Source organism: Nerophis lumbriciformis, linkage group LG05, assembly GCF_033978685.3.
Source record: "Nerophis lumbriciformis linkage group LG05, RoL_Nlum_v2.1, whole genome shotgun sequence".
Taxonomy (NCBI): Eukaryota; Metazoa; Chordata; class Actinopteri; order Syngnathiformes; family Syngnathidae; genus Nerophis; species Nerophis lumbriciformis.
In genome coordinates, this window is record NC_084552.2 from 58,265,754 (window position 1) to 58,282,002 (window position 16,249).

Below are 16,249 nucleotides of genomic sequence, written 5' to 3' on the forward strand. Positions count from 1 at the left end.
GTTGAAAAGCCAGCATCTGTGATGGTATGGGGGTGTATTAGTGCCCAAGACATGGGTAACTTACACATCTGTGAAGGCGCCATTAATGCTGAAAGGTACATACAGGTTTTGGAGCAACATATGTTGCCATCCAAGCAACGTTACCATGGACGCCCCTGCTTATTTCAGCAAGACAATGCCAAGCCACGTGTTACATCAACGTGGCTTCATAGTAAACGAGTGCGGGTACTAGACTGGCCTGCCTGTAGTCCAGACCTGTCTCCCATTGAAAATGTGTGGCGCATTATGAAGCCTAAAATACCACAACGGAGACCCCCGGACTGTTGAACAACTTAAGCTGTACATCAAGCAAGAATGGGAAAGAATTCCACCTGAGAAGCTTCAAAAATGTGTCTCCTCAGTTCCCAAACGTTTACTGAGTGTTGTTAAAAGGAAAGGCCATATAACACAGTGGTGAACATGACCTTTCCCAACTACTTTGTCACGTGTTGCAGCCTTGAAATTCTAAGTTAATTATTATTTGCAAAAAAAAAAAAAAGTTTATGAGTTTGAACATCAAATATATTGTCTTTGTAGTGCATTCAATTGAATATGGGTTTAAAGGGATTTGCAAATCATTGTATTACGTTTATATTTACATCTAACACAATTTCCTAACTCATATGGAAATGGGGTTTGTAGAACCGCGATACTAATGAATCATTTGGTACTATACCGCCTCTAAAAAGTACCGGTCAGCCCCCACGTTGTTGTCACGTCGTGTCATTGCTGGTTTACGAGCAGACGAGCATGTTTGGCAGCGCACAATCACAGAGTACACACAAGCAGACACAGTGTGTAGACAGAAAATGGAGAACGAACGCATTTTGGTTTAAAAACTAACGATAAAGATGAAATTATAAGACTGAAACACCCTCAGGAAGAGGCGCTTTAAGACATGGCTAGCGAGCTAGCGGCTAACGTCCATCCACAGTCTGCAGTGTTGTAGCTACTTCTAAATCACTAATCCTGGTCTCCATGGCGACAAATAAAGTAAGTTTCTTACAAGTATCATCCCTGTAGGACGAGGAATAGCTAAACATGCTTCACTACACACCGTAGCTCACCGGCGTCACAATGTAAACAAACACCATTGGTGGATCTACACCTAACATCCACTGTAATGATACCAAGTACAGGAGCGTATCTAGTCGATACTACTATGATTACAGCGATATTTTTTTGCATCACAAAAATCATCTCGTTTTTTGTTTTTTTTTATATTATGTTTATAAATTCAGGAAATATGTCCCTAGACACATGAGGACTTTCAATACGACCAATGTATGATCCTATAACTACTTGGTATCGGATTGATACCTAAATTTGTGGTATCATCCAAAACTAATGCAAAGTATCAAACAACAGAAGAATAAGTGATTATTACATTTTAACAGAAGTGTAGATAGAACATGTTAAAAGAGAAAGTAAGCAGATATTAACAGTAAATGAACAAGTAGATTAATAATTCATTTTCTACCATTTGTCCTTAATAATGTTGACAAAATAATAGAATGATAAATGACACAATATGTTACTGCATATGTCAGCAGCTAAATTAGGAGCCTTTGTTTGCTTACTTACTACTAAAAGACAAGTCGTCTTGTATGTTCACTATTTTATTTAAGGACAAACCTGCAATAAGAAACATATGTAAGATTACTGGTACCAAAATATTGGTACCAGTACTACTAGCGTAACACAACGTAAACACAACAGAACAAATACCCAGAATCCCATGCAGCCCTGACTCTTCCGGGCTACATTATACACTCCTGCTACCACCAAACCCTGCCCCCACCCCAACCCTGCTCCCCCACACATCACTGCCCCCCCCGTGCGTCGGTTGAGGTGGGTGGGGTTTGGTAGCGGGGGTGTATAATGTAGCCCGGAAGAGTTAGAGCTGCATGGGATTCTGGGTATTTGTTCTGTTGTGTTTATGTTACACTACTAGCTCGCATTAGCTTTTAGCTCAAAATGGACATAACTCTATTATACGACCATGGAAAGGAAGAAATCAAATCAAATCAAATCAAATCAACTTTATTTATAAAGCACATTTAAAATTTACCACAGGGGTAGCCAAAGTGCTGTACAATGAGCAGGTTAAAAGATAAAACGAGTACCGAGCAAACACAACACAACACAAACAGAACATGATAAAAAATAAATAATTAAAATAGAATTAATAAAAACATAAAAACATAAAAACAGGATCACAGCAGGTGTATTATGGGGCGCCATTGCAGGATGGATATCACTCAGTGTTAAAAGCCATGGAATAAAAGTATGTTTTTAAGAGAGATTTAAAAACAGGAAGAGAGGAGGCTTGTCTAACACTCAGGGGTAGGTCGTTCCAGAGCTTGGGAGCAGCAACGGCGAAAGCTCTGTCACCTCTAAGCTTCAGCCTTGTGTCAGGGACCGTCAACAGCAGCTGATCGGCTGATCTTAAGGATCGGGTGGGGCAGTAAGGCTGAAGGAGGTCGGAGAGATAGGTTGGCGCGAGGTTGTTTAGACATTTAAAAACAAATAAAAGGAGTTTAAAATGTATTCGGTAACGCACAGGGAGCCAGTGAAGGGACGCTAAAATAGGGGTGATGTGCTCACGTCTGCGGGTCTGTGTTAGCAGACGAGCAGCAGAGTTCTGCACGAGCTGCAGGCGGGCGAGGGAGGCCTGGCTAATGCCAACATACAGGGCATTACAGTAATCAAGACGAGTCGAGATAAAAGCGTGGATTAATTTCTCAAGATCATGTCTTGATAGAAGCGGTTTCACTTTCGCTATTTGGCGTAATTGATAAAAGCTTTTTTGAACGACGCTGCTGATTTGTTTTTCGAATTTAAAATCTGAGTCAAACTTTACCCCCAGGTTTGTGACAGAGTCGCTGAGATACGGGATCAGAGTGCCGAGGTCAACGTTGGGGGAGGGAGAGCGACTTGGACCGAACAACATAACTTCTGTTTTATCTTCATTTAGTGTGAAGGTCTTCTTGATTTGAGTTAAGTTAAAGTTAAAGTTAAAGTTAAAGTTAAAGTACCAATGATTGTCACACACACACACACTAGGTGTGGTGAAATTTGTCCTCTGCATTTGCATCTGCCCACTGCTCCCCTCACCAGGGAGGTGAGGGGAGCAGTGGGCAGATGCAAATGCAGCGGTGCCGCGCCCGGGAATAATTTTTGGTGATTTAACCCCCAATTCCAACCCTTGATGCTTTGTGCCAAGAAGGGAGGTAACGGGTCCCATTTTTATAGTCTTTGGTATGACTCGGCCGGGGTTTGAACTCACAACCTACCGCTCTCAGGGCGGAAACTCTAACCACTAGGCCACTGATACAAGTGTTTTGAGTTAAGAGCTGCGTGACAGAACCAAATAAGCTCATAAGTAGGGATGATGTTTGGTAAGAAATTATCGAGTTCGAGCCTATTATCGAATCCTCTTATCGAACCGATTCCTTATCGATTCTCTTATCGAGTCCAGATAGGTTGTTGTAAATGGAAAAAAACACACAACATTTGGTTTAACAAAAGCTCACTTTTATTATATAAGAAAAAAATAAAATCTAATAAATAAATAAATATTGACTGTTACCCCTCTAAAAAATAAAATAAAATAAATAAATAAATATTGACTGTTGTTACCCAAAGTATATTAAGTGGGATTTTTCAGAAAAACAAATATATACAGTAACACAAAAACAACCTGTCTCTGTGATCACTATAGGTGTATAAATAATAATATAGTGTTCAATAAAATCAGTCCCTTGGGCACAAAACTGAAAATAATACAGCTCTCCAAAAAGTGCACTTCTGCTGCTATTTGACATAACTGTTTGTTATGATGCTTTGACATTTTTGCACTTTATTTCTTTATTGAAAGAAAATTCTATGAAGAGAAAAGTCGTTTGCAAATGTGGTTACAATGCTAAAAAATGAAAAGTTAAAGCTAAAAAAAGAAATACACTTTATTGAGTTAACATTATTTCTTTATAGGGGGGAAGATGTTATGAGCTAGGGAAAATAACAACTACACTACCCAGCATGCAACGGGAGTGACGAGCAAGCGCGGTAGCCCCGAAAAGTGTTGTTGCATGTCGCCACCCGGCAGCTAAGAATGAGGTTATGAGCACGCTGTGAAAGTAAACGTCAAGAACTCAGCCAACACGCCTCGTCTGCATTATTTATAATTAGACAGACAACACATATACAGTGTGATTTTGTTTTGTTTACAAGGAAAGAAAAACAAAAGTTAAAAAAGGGAGATGTTGTATATATATGTATGTGCTGCGGTTGCTTTAAGAACGTTGCGACAGCTGCCGTAAAGGAGGTGCGTTGCTAGCCTGGTTGCTATGTTTCTGGTTGGTCGTAAAAGTGTTGGTCATGTGTTTGTACCCTGCTCAAATCTCTCAGTAAAGTTATTCATTGGATTATACCTTTTTGTTTTGAACTTTATTTACACCTTGGAGCGCTTTTTCCGGTCCATTGTTTTTCCTGCTTTCCCTATCTGCGCCTAATGACTGAGCTACGTGACGTCATTTCTTGTGATGTCTCACGGGGCATTTCTGGTCGGGACGGGATTCGTTCCGAGGGATTCGAATAAAGAACCAACTCTTTTTCTTTACTATAGTGGTCTCGATAACGGGTACCGGTTCTCAAAAAGGGATTCGAGTCCGAGGACTCGGTTCTTTTCTTATCGAACAACCGGGAAAACCGGTTTTGAGTATCATCCCTACTCATAAGTAGAGGTACTACTGTATATTCAGGTTACTATGTAACTATTTTGCTTTTAAAAGGGAACATTATCACCAGACCTATGTAAGCGTCAATATATACCTTTTTTAACCGATTTCCGAACTCTAAATGGGTGAATTTTGGCGAATTAAACGCCCTTCTAATATTCGCTCTCGGAGCGATGACGTCACAACGTGACGTCGCATCAGGAAGCAATCCGCCATTTTCTCAAACACCGAGTCAAATCAGCTCTGTTATTTTCCGGTTTTTCGACTGTTTTCCGTACCTTGGAGACATCATGCCTCGTCGGTGTGTTGTCGGAGGGTGTAACAACACGAACAGGGACGGATTCAAGTTGCACCAGTGGCCCAAAGATGCCAAAGTGGCAAGAAATTGGACGTTTGTTCCGCACACTTTACCGACGAAAGCTATGCTACGACAGAGATGGCAAGAATGTGTGGATATCCTGCGACACTCAAAGCAGATGCATTTCCAACGATAAAGTCAAAGAAATCTGCTGCCAAACCCCCATTGAATCTGCCGGTGTCAGGCTTGGTAAAAAGGATAGGACTCAGATGCAGAGTAGGGAACTTAGACAGGCTTTTATTTTGACAGCTTCCTTTCACCTCCAAAGTCAAGGATACAATATCTATTTTAACCAAAAACTAATCGGCAAAAAAGGTTCCAAAAAAAATAGGAACAACCTATCACTGTCACTCAAAAATTTGAGGAAAGAATGAAAAATAACTGAAACTCACCACTTCGGCTGATTAAACTAAATAACAAAAAATCACTCTGCTGAGGAGGAAGAAAGGAAAACTCAAAATAGCAACGAAGGGATTCAGGATCAAGGAACTTAATCACAAGTCGAGGCAAGGCTAGACAAGGCATGGACAGGGACATGGGTGCTAGAGAGCACGAATAAACGAAACAATCTGGCACAGAACAAAGGGAGGAGTGGGCTTATAAGACACATGAGGGTAATAGGGAACAGGTGGAAACAATCAGGGAACCGGGATGACGTCAGACTGATGACACAAAGGGAAGGGCAAGTGACCTGAAACGAGAGGAGCGTTACTTTTCAAACTAAAACATGCACATCACAAGACAGAAAAAACCAAGACAAGACATCCCTCACCGCGGTGTGACAGCCGGAGTGTGTGAGCAATTCAGGGACGAAGGACCTCGGTAGCACGGCAAGCAATGGCGGCAGTTTGTTCCCGCAGACGAGCGAGCTAAACCCCCTGGATGTCTTGGCTCACACCGTCCCTTATGCCACCGAAGATGATCAAGAGAAGAATATCGACCCTAGCTTCCCTGGCCTGCTGACATCAACTCCAAAACTGGACAGATCAGCTTTCAGGAAAAGAGCGCGGATGAGGGTATGTCTACAGAATATATTAATTGATGAAAACGGGGCTGTCTGCACTCTCAAAGTGCATGTTGTTGCCAAATGTATTTCATATGCTGTAAACCTAGTTCATAGTTGTTAGTTTCCTTTAATGCCAAACTGTCATGTCTGTGTAATCATGTTTTGTCTTAGTCATGTTTTGTTTAGTTTCTGGCTTTTCACTCCCTTGTCTTGTTTCCATGATTACCCATTAGTTTCACCTGTTCCACGTTTGGACTCATTGTGCACTCTTGTTTATCACCATAGCAACCCATTAGTTTTCACCTGTCACGTCACGCACCTGTTTCACGTTTTGAGTCACGCACCTGTTTTCGTTAATCATGTCTGTAGTATTTAAGTTCAGTGTTTTCAGTTTGTCTTTCTGGTGACCAGAGGTGGGTAGTAACGCGCTACATTTACTCCGTTACATCTACTTGAGTAACTTTTGGGATAAATTGTACTTCTAAGAGTAGTTTTAATGCAACATACTTTTACTTTTACTTGAGTATATTTATAGAGAAGAAACGCTACTTTTACTCCGCTACTTTTATCTACATTCAGCTCGCTACTCGCTACTAATTTTTTATCGATCTGTTAATGCACGCTTTGTTTGTTTTGGTCTGTCAGACAGACCTTCATAGTGTTTCAACAAATACAGTCACTGGTGACGTTCACTCCGTTCCACCAATCAGATGCAGTCACCGGTGACGTTGGACCAATCAAACAGAGCCAGGCGGTCACATGACCTGACTTAAAGAAGTGGAAAAACTTATTGGGGTGTTACCATTTAGTGGTCAATTGTACGGAATATGTACTGTACTGTGCAATCTAAAGGAAGGAAAAATACCCTTTTTTGTTTCAACCGTACATCCCGTCAAAAGCCTAAAGACTGACTGCACAGTTCCTGTCTTCACAATAAAAGTGCCGCTCCATCGCGCCTGCGCTTTCAAAATAAGAGTCTCCGAAAGCCAGCGCAAACAAGCTAGCAAGCTACGGAGTTTGCCGCCAATGTATTTCTTGTAAAGTGTTTAAAAACGAATATGGAAGCTGGACGAATAAGAAGCCAAAAACCAACCACTTTCATGTGGTATTAGACAGAAAGGAGGAACTTTTTTTCTCCTCCATTTGAAAACGTGGACGTTACCAGCACTACTGTCTGATTACAATCAATGCAAGTCATCAGAATCAGGTAATACACCAACTTATATTCTTGTTTTCATGAAATAAAGGAATCTATATGTGTTAAACATGCATGTATATTCATTAAAACACCTTTAACATGTAAACAAAAACGGCAAAATAAATAAATATAAATTATATACTGTATATATCAATGTATGTATATATATATATATATGTGTATATATATATATGTGTGTGTGTGTGTGTATATATATATATATATATATATATATATATATATATATATATATATATATATATATATATATATATATATATATATATATATGTGTGTGTGTGTGTATATGTTACTCATCAGTTACTCAGTACTTGAGTAGTTTTTTCACAACATACTTTTTACTTTTACTCAAGTAAATATTTGGGTGACTACTCCTTACTTTTACTTGAGTAATAAATCTCTAAAGTAACAGTACTCTTTCTTGAGTACAATTTCTGGCTACTCTACCCACCTCTGCTGGTGACATCCCCACATTTATGCTCGACACATTTCTGACTCTTTTTCATGTCCATCGTTCACGCTGCTCCTTTTTTATCCATGCCAAGTAAGTTTTGTTTATTATTGCCACAGTTAGTGTTTTTTGTTGTTCATAGTTTTTGCCTTTGTGCAAGTGTTTGGTTTCATAGTTTGTTCTCCGCCATTGTGCGCGCCTTTTGTTTACTTCCTTTTTTTTGTAGTTCTAGTGTTTCAATAAAAAAATGTATTACATTCCCGTCTCGCCCGAGCCAACTTTCCGTTGCATCCCAGAAAAACTAAACCCCAGGACCAAGTCATGACACAAATAAACACACACCAATCGTTGGTTAGAAGGCGATCGCTGAATTCGTCCTCGCTTTCTCCCGTGTCGCTGGCTGTCGTGTCGTTTTCGTCGGTTTCGCTTGCATACGGTTCAAACCGATATGGCTCAATAGCTTCAGTTTCTTCTTCAATTTCCTTTTCGCTACCTGCCTCCACACTACAACCATCCGTTTCAATACATGCGTAATCTGTTGAATCGCTCAAGCCGCTGAAATCCGAGTCTGAATCCGAGCTAATGTCGCTATAGCTTGCTGTTCTTTCCGCCATGTTTGTTTGTATTGGCATCACTATGTGACGTCACAGGAAAATGGACGGGTGGTTAAAATCAGGCACTTTGAAGCTTTTTTTAGGGACAGCCTTGGCGTCACTATAGACAGCCATTTTAAACTTGACAAACAAGTCAATGGCGTTTTAAAATTGTGTTTTTATCATCTTCGTCTTTTAGCAAAGGTAAAACCGTTTTTATCTTTTAACCTTTTTGAACAAGTCGTGCATGCTTTTATTTCAAGTGGCCTGGACTACTGCAATGCACTTTATGCTGGCATTAGCCAAAAAGCTCTCTCCCGGTTGCAGTTAGTCCAGAATGCGGCAGCACGACTTTTAACAGGGGCCAGGAGACGCCAGCATATAACCCCAATCCTTGAGAGTTTGCATTGGCTCCCTGTTCATTTTAGAATTGATTTTAAAACCTTGCTGTTTGTTTTTAAAGCTTTACATGGACTGGCACCTCAGTATATCTCGGACCTCATCCAAATGTACAATCCTGCGCGCGCTCTGAGGTCCGAGAGCCAGCTCCAGCTCGTGGTGTCCAAGACGAGACTTAAAACCAGGGGAGACAGGGCCTTCTCTGTGGTCGGCCCTAAGCTCTGGAACACTCTGCCCCTCCATATTCGAACTGCTCCCACAGTGGAGTGTTTTAAGTCTCGTCTTAAGACCCACTTTTATTCTCTGGCTTTTAACACTACGTGAGTTGTGTGGTCCTCTGTTGTCCTCTGTGTTTTTAAAATTTTGATTTCTATTTACTGTTTTAATTGGTTTTACCCTTTGAAATTGTTTTTAATCATATTTATTTTATATTGTTTTTAATTGTGTTTAATATTGTTGTGCAGCACTTTGGAAACATTTTGTTGTTTAAATGTGCTATATAAATAAAGTGGATTGGATTGGATTGATATTGCGTGATGGGTAAAATTTTGAAAAAAACTTCGAAAAATATAATAAGCCACTGGGAACTGATTTTTAATGGTTTTAACCATTCTGAAATTGTGATAATGTTCCCCTTTAAATTTGCACTATGACATCTTCACTATCCAACTTTCTGCATCGCTGTTTCCAACAATACATATTTCAAATTGATTCACTATCGCTAATTAATGAGTCAAGTAATCGTCTAAATTATCAAATTGATTAAACAAAACATCAATCATACATCTAACGAGATTGAAACTTTAATTACGTGTTAATATGATTGATGCCGGTATGACGATTCACAAGACGGACCTCGCATATCTCAATTAACACGAGGTTTAGTGCGCTTTTCGCCACAAGTTTGTTTGCCCACAGAACGCCAGGCGCGTGCCATAACTCCAACATCATGCCCGAGAAGACAAGCCTGGAGGACGCCACTTATTGCACTGGTGTGAACTCACAGGAAGTTGGGGAAGGCAGGACCAACAGCCGTCCCCCTGGTGGCAGATTACGCAGAATACACACAACCCCAGACAGGAATATGGCAGCCGCTCACTCTTCCCCCTCCCTAATTATCAGACACCATATTGGCTGTCGTCGAGGAGAGAGGAGGTAATTTTGTTTCCGAGTCCTTTTGGGAAATTAATTCATTTTACTGATGTGACTCGGTAATTACAGTGACATGGAGGTTAATTGGCAAATCTGTATTGCCCGGGTGCCGTCAAAGAAATACGCTCTCAGCAGGTAAACAAACACGCGTGGATCATGCGTGCGCTTCGCTCCTGACAAAGGACGAGCAAGCCTAACACGGGATTTCACCAGCTGAGCGCATCGGGACTCAACGAGTAAACACAGCAAAAGGACATTTCACTTTGAATGTGTATGACTTTTAATCACTCCTTATTTTAAGCGCTCGAGCAGCAGCGAATTTCAACCGAAAGTGTTTGAACTAGAGATGTCCGATAATACCGGACTGCCGATATTATCGGACGATAAATGCTTTAAAATGTAATATCGGAAATTATCGGTATCGGTTTCAAAAAGTAAAATGTATGACTTTTTAAAACGCCGCTGTGTACACAGACGTAGGGAGAAGTACAGAGCGCCAATAAACCTTAAAGGCACTGCCTTTGCGTGCCGGTCCAATCACATGATACAGGTAAAAAGCCAGTAAATTAGAATATTTTGAAAAACTTGATTTATTTCAGTAATTGCATTCAAAAGGTGTAACTTGTACATTATATTTATTCATTGCACACAGACTGATGCATTCAAATGTTTATTTCATTGAATTTTGATGATTTGAAGTGGCAACAAATGAAAATCCAAAATTCCGTGTGTCACAAAATTAGAATATTACTTAAGGCTAATACAAAAAAGGGATTTTTAGAAATGTTGGCCAACTGAAAAGTATGAAAATGAAAAATATGAGCATGTACAATACTCAATACTTGGTTGGAGCTCCTTTTGCCTCAATTACTGCGTTAATGCGGCGTGGCATGGAGTCGATGAGTTTCTGGCACTGCTCAGGTGTTATGAGAGCCCAGGTTGCTCTGATAGTGGCCTTCAACTCTTCTGCGTTTTTGGGTCTGGCATTCTGCATCTTCCTTTTCACAATACCCCACAGATTTTCTATGGGGCTAAGGTCAGGGGAGTTGGCGGGCCAATTTAGAACAGAAATACCATGGTCCGTAAACCAGGCACGGGTAGATTTTGCGCTGTGTGCAGGCGCCAAGTCCTGTTGGAACTTGAAATCTCCATCTCCATAGAGCAGGTCAGCAGCAGGAAGCATGAAGTGCTCTAAAACTTGCTGGTAGACGGCTGCGTTGACCCTGGATCTCAGGAAACAGAGTGGACCGACACCAGCAGATGACATGGCACCCCAAACCATCACCCAACCATGCAAACTTTGCATTTCCTTTGGAAATCGAGGTCCCAGAGTCTGGAGGAAGACAGGAGAGGCACAGGATCCACGTTGCCTGAAGTCTAGTGTAAAGTTTCCACCATCAGTGATGGTTTGGGGTGCCATGTCATCTGCTGGTGTCGGTCCACTCTGTTTCCTGAGATCCAGGGTCAACGCAGCCGTCTACCAGCAAGTTTTAGAGCACTTCATGCTTCCTGCTGCTGACCTGCTCTATGGAGATGGAGATTTCAAGTTCCAACAGGACTTGGCGCCTGCACACAGCGCAAAATCTACCCGTGCCTGGTTTACGGACCATGGTATTTCTGTTCTAAATTGGCCCGCCAACTCCCCTGACCTTAGCCCCATAGAAAATCTGTGGGGTATTGTGAAAAGGAAGATGCAGAATGCCAGACCCAAAAACGCAGAAGAGTTGAAGGCCACTATCAGAGCAACCTGGGCTCTCATAACACCTGAGCAGTGCCAGAAACTCATCGACTCCATGCCACGCCGCATTAACGCAGTAATTGAGGCAAAAGGAGCTCCAACCAAGTATTGAGTATTGTACATGCTCATATTTTTCATTTTCATACTTTTCAGTTGGCCAACATTTCTAAAAATCCCTTTTTTGTATTAGCCTTAAGTAACATTCTAATTTTGTGACACACGGAATTTTGGATTTTCATTTGTTGCCACTTCAAATCATCAAAATTAAATGAAATAAACATTTGAATGCATCAGTCTGTGTGCAATGAATAAATATAATGTACAAGTTACACCTTTTGAATGCAATTACTGAAATAAATCAAGTTTTTCAAAATATTCTAATTAACTGGCTTTTACCTGTATATACGGCTTTTCACACACACAAGTAAATGCAATGCATACTTGGTCAACAGCCATACAGGTCACACTGAGGGTGGCCGTATAAACAACTTTAACACTGTTACAAATATGCGCCACACTGTGAACCCACACCAAACAAGAATGACAAACACATTTCGGGAGAACATCCGCACCGTAACACAACATAAACACAACAGAACAAATACCCAGGACCCCTTTTAGCACTAACTCTTCCGGGGCGCTACAATATACACCCCCCGCTACCCCCACCTCAACCCCGCCCACCTCAACCTTCTCATGCTCTCTCAGGGAGAGCATGTCCCAAATTCCAAGCTGCTGTATTGAGGCATGTTAAAAAAAATAATACACTTTGTGACTTCAATAATAAATATGGCAGTGCCATGTTGGCATTTTTTTCCATAACTTGATTTGATTTATTTTGGAAAACCTTGTTACATTGTTTAATGCATCCAGCGGGGCATAATAATGTGTTAATTCTACGACTGTATATATCGGTATCGGTTGATATCGGAATCGGTAATTAAGAGTTGGACAATATCAGAATATCGGATATCGGCAAATAAGCCATTATCGGACATCTCTAGTTTGTTCTCTTTCAAAGCCATAACTATAAACTCTGTAAAGGACACCTGACCAAAGGGACACCAGGGACAAAAGGGTAAAATTTGTAATAATAGATATTTTGTTTCATAACTCGAGCAGCAGCCAATTTTGAGCAAACATATTCAAACTTTTAGAGACAACTGTTCAACATGGAGCTACAACAGAACACATGTTAAAGTACATCTAACCAAAGAAGGTACTCAGGTAAACATTCAAAACTGTAAGTTGTGTTTCTTTTCAACGCTCTAGAAGCAGAAATTTTCAACCAAACCTTTCCATATGATGCAGCATTAATGTTCTCCTTATAAAAGCCATAACCCTATAATGTAAATGACTCTGTAAAGGATATCTGACCAAGAGGGCACTCAAGTTAAAATTAAAAACTGTAAGTTGTGTTTCTATTCAACGCTCTAGCAGCAGCAATATCAACCAAACCTTTTCAAACATTGTAGTAGAGATGTCCGATAATATTGGCATGCCGATATTATCGGCCGATAAATGCGTTAAAATGTAATATCGGAAATTATCCGAATCGTTTTTTTTATTATCGATATCGTTTTTTTTTTTTTTGTTTTTTTTATTAAATCAACATAAAAAACACAAGATACACTTACAATTAGTGCACCAACCCAAAAAACCTCCCTCCCCCATTCACACTCATTCACACAAAAGGGTTGTTTCTTTCTGTTATTAATATTCTGGTTCCTACATTATATATCAATATATATCAATACAGTCTGCAAGGGATACAGTCCGTAAGCACACATGATTGTGCGTGCTGCTGCTCCACTAACAGTACTAACCTTTAACAGTTAATTTGACTCATTTTCATTAATTACTAGTTTCTATGTAACTGTTTTTATATTGTTTTACTTTCTTTTTTATTCAAGAAAATGTTTTTAATTTATTTATCTTATTTTATTTTATAAATTTTTTTAAAGTACCTTATCTTCACCATACCTGGTTGTCCAAATTAGGCATTATAATGTATTAATTCCACGACTGTATATATCGGTTGATATCGGTATCGGTAATTAAAGAGTTGGACAATATCGGAATATCGGATATCGGCAAAAAGCCATTATCGGACATCCCTACATTGTAGCACTATTGTTATCCTTCCAATCCACAACCCAACTTTGTAAAGGAGTCTGTAAAAGATATCTGACCAAGGGGGGCCGGTGACGAAAGGGTCAAAATTGTAATAATAGATATTTCAATTTATAACTCTAGCAGCAGCAAATTTTAAGCAAACGTATTCAAACTATTAGAGACAAATGTTCAACATCTAGCTACAACAGTATACATGTTAAAGACTATCCAACCAAAGAAACTACTTAGGTTAAAATTCAAAACTGGAGGTTGTGTTTCTTTTCAGCACTCTAGCAGCAGCAATTTACAACCAAACCTTTTGGAAAGTTGCTGCAGAATTGTTCTCCTTCAAAGCCAGTACCCTATATATGGTAATAAAATAAACATCCAAAGAGAGGATTGGTAGCTAAGGTAAAACATATTTAAAAAAATATGTTTCACTTTGACAATCGAGCTGCATCAATTTAAAAGCAAAACTATTCAAACGTGTATGGATAAATGCTCCACCTCTAACTATATTCATTTTAAAGAATATAGATTATTATAGAAATTGCTCAATTTAAACACAAATCGGGAGGTTGTGTTTCTTTTTTAGAGCTCTAGCAGCAGAAATAATCCATCAACCTTTGCAGCACAATTGTTTTCTTTCCGAAGCGAGAACCCTATGAATGGTGAAGGATAACTGACAAAAGAAGAGGAGAGGTAATAAAGGCATCAACAATGCAATCATTGTTTTTTTTCTTCGACACTACTGCCGCAGCAAATTTCAAGCAAAAGTATTCAACTTCTATCGATGAATGTTTTACATCTAGCTACAACAGTAGATGTAATAGAATATCTAACCAAGCGGAGGTTAGTAAGGTTCAAACCCAAATCAAGAGACTTGTGTTTCTTTTCAGCGCTCTACCTGTAGCAATTTTAACAAAAAATGTTTTAAAAGGTTACATCGCTATCGTTTCTATTTTAATGATAAATGATATCTGCACCATCTTTAAGTTGGACCTAAAGTCTGAATTAAAGCCAGGAGATGTGTCCTTTCATAACTCGAGCAGCAGCAAGTTGCTAGTATACTTATTCAACCTTTGTCGGTCTAATATTCTAAATCAGTGGTTCTCAAATGCGGGTACGCGTACCCCTGGGAGTACTTGAAGGTATGCCAAGGGGTACGTGACATTTTTTTTTTAAATATTCTAAAAATAGCAACAATTCAAAAATCCTTTATAAATATATTTATTGAATACTACTTCAACAAAATATGAATGTAAGTTCATAAACTGAACATCAAATCAAGTAGGCTATTCCATTCATTACAATGCAACAATGCAACAATGCAATATTCAGTGTTGAGAGCTAGATTTTTGGTGCACATGTTCCATAAATATTGATGTTAAATATTTATTTTTTTGTGAAGAAATGTTTAGAATTAAGTTAATGAATCCAGATGGATCTCTATTACAATCCCCAAAGAGGGCACTTTAAGTTGATGATTACTTCTATGTGTAGAAATATTTATTGATTAATTGAATCACTTGTTTATTTTTCAACAAGTTTTTTGTTATTTTTACATCTTTTTTTCCAAATAGTTCAAGAAAGACCACTACAAATGAGCAATATTTTGCACTGTTATACAATTTAATAAATCAGAAACTGATGACATAGTGCTGTATTTTACTTCTTTATCTCTTTTTTTCAACCAAAAATGCTTTTGCTCTGATTAGGGGGTACTTGAATTAAAAAAATGTTCAAAGGGGGTACATCACTGAAAAAAGGTTAAGAACCGCTGTTCTACATCAAACAAAAACCCTCTATATGTTAAATTATGAAGGGCCAAAGATGGTAGAAGGTCAAAACTCAAATCGCTATATGTGAGTTATCTTTTTAGCACTCGAGCAGCAGCATTTTTTAAAAAGACTTGTTTAATCTTTAGAGGGTTATTTTAAGGAGCTAATTATTTCCATCTAAATTAAATGATATCCGACCAACAAGGGTAGAGGTAAATAAAGTCAAAATAGTTTTTCTTCGACGCTCAAGCCCTTACGACAAATGTTGGTGTTTATCTCTTTTACGGTGTTATCTATCAAGAATTTAAAAAAAATTAAAAAAAATCTTTAGGAGCCATTAATGCCATTCCAAATTATCTTATTTGGCAGAAAATAGGCCATCAATTACAGCAGAAAAGTTTATTAACAAAACAAATGCAAAGTCATCAAGGCCAAATCATTATTACGAAATTGAACTCATTTGTTCTCTGAGGACCAAATCAACAAACAGGTCCTCATTAACGGACCACAATAAGCGGTCGTTAAGAGCTATACTGAAGCGTTGTGTGCGTGTGTGTGTGTGTGTGTGTGTGTGTCTGCTCTTCCACAAATATAAATGCTGATTTGCAATCTTCGCCTTTTTATCCTTGAATAATTTGAATTATTTGGGTGACCCGGTG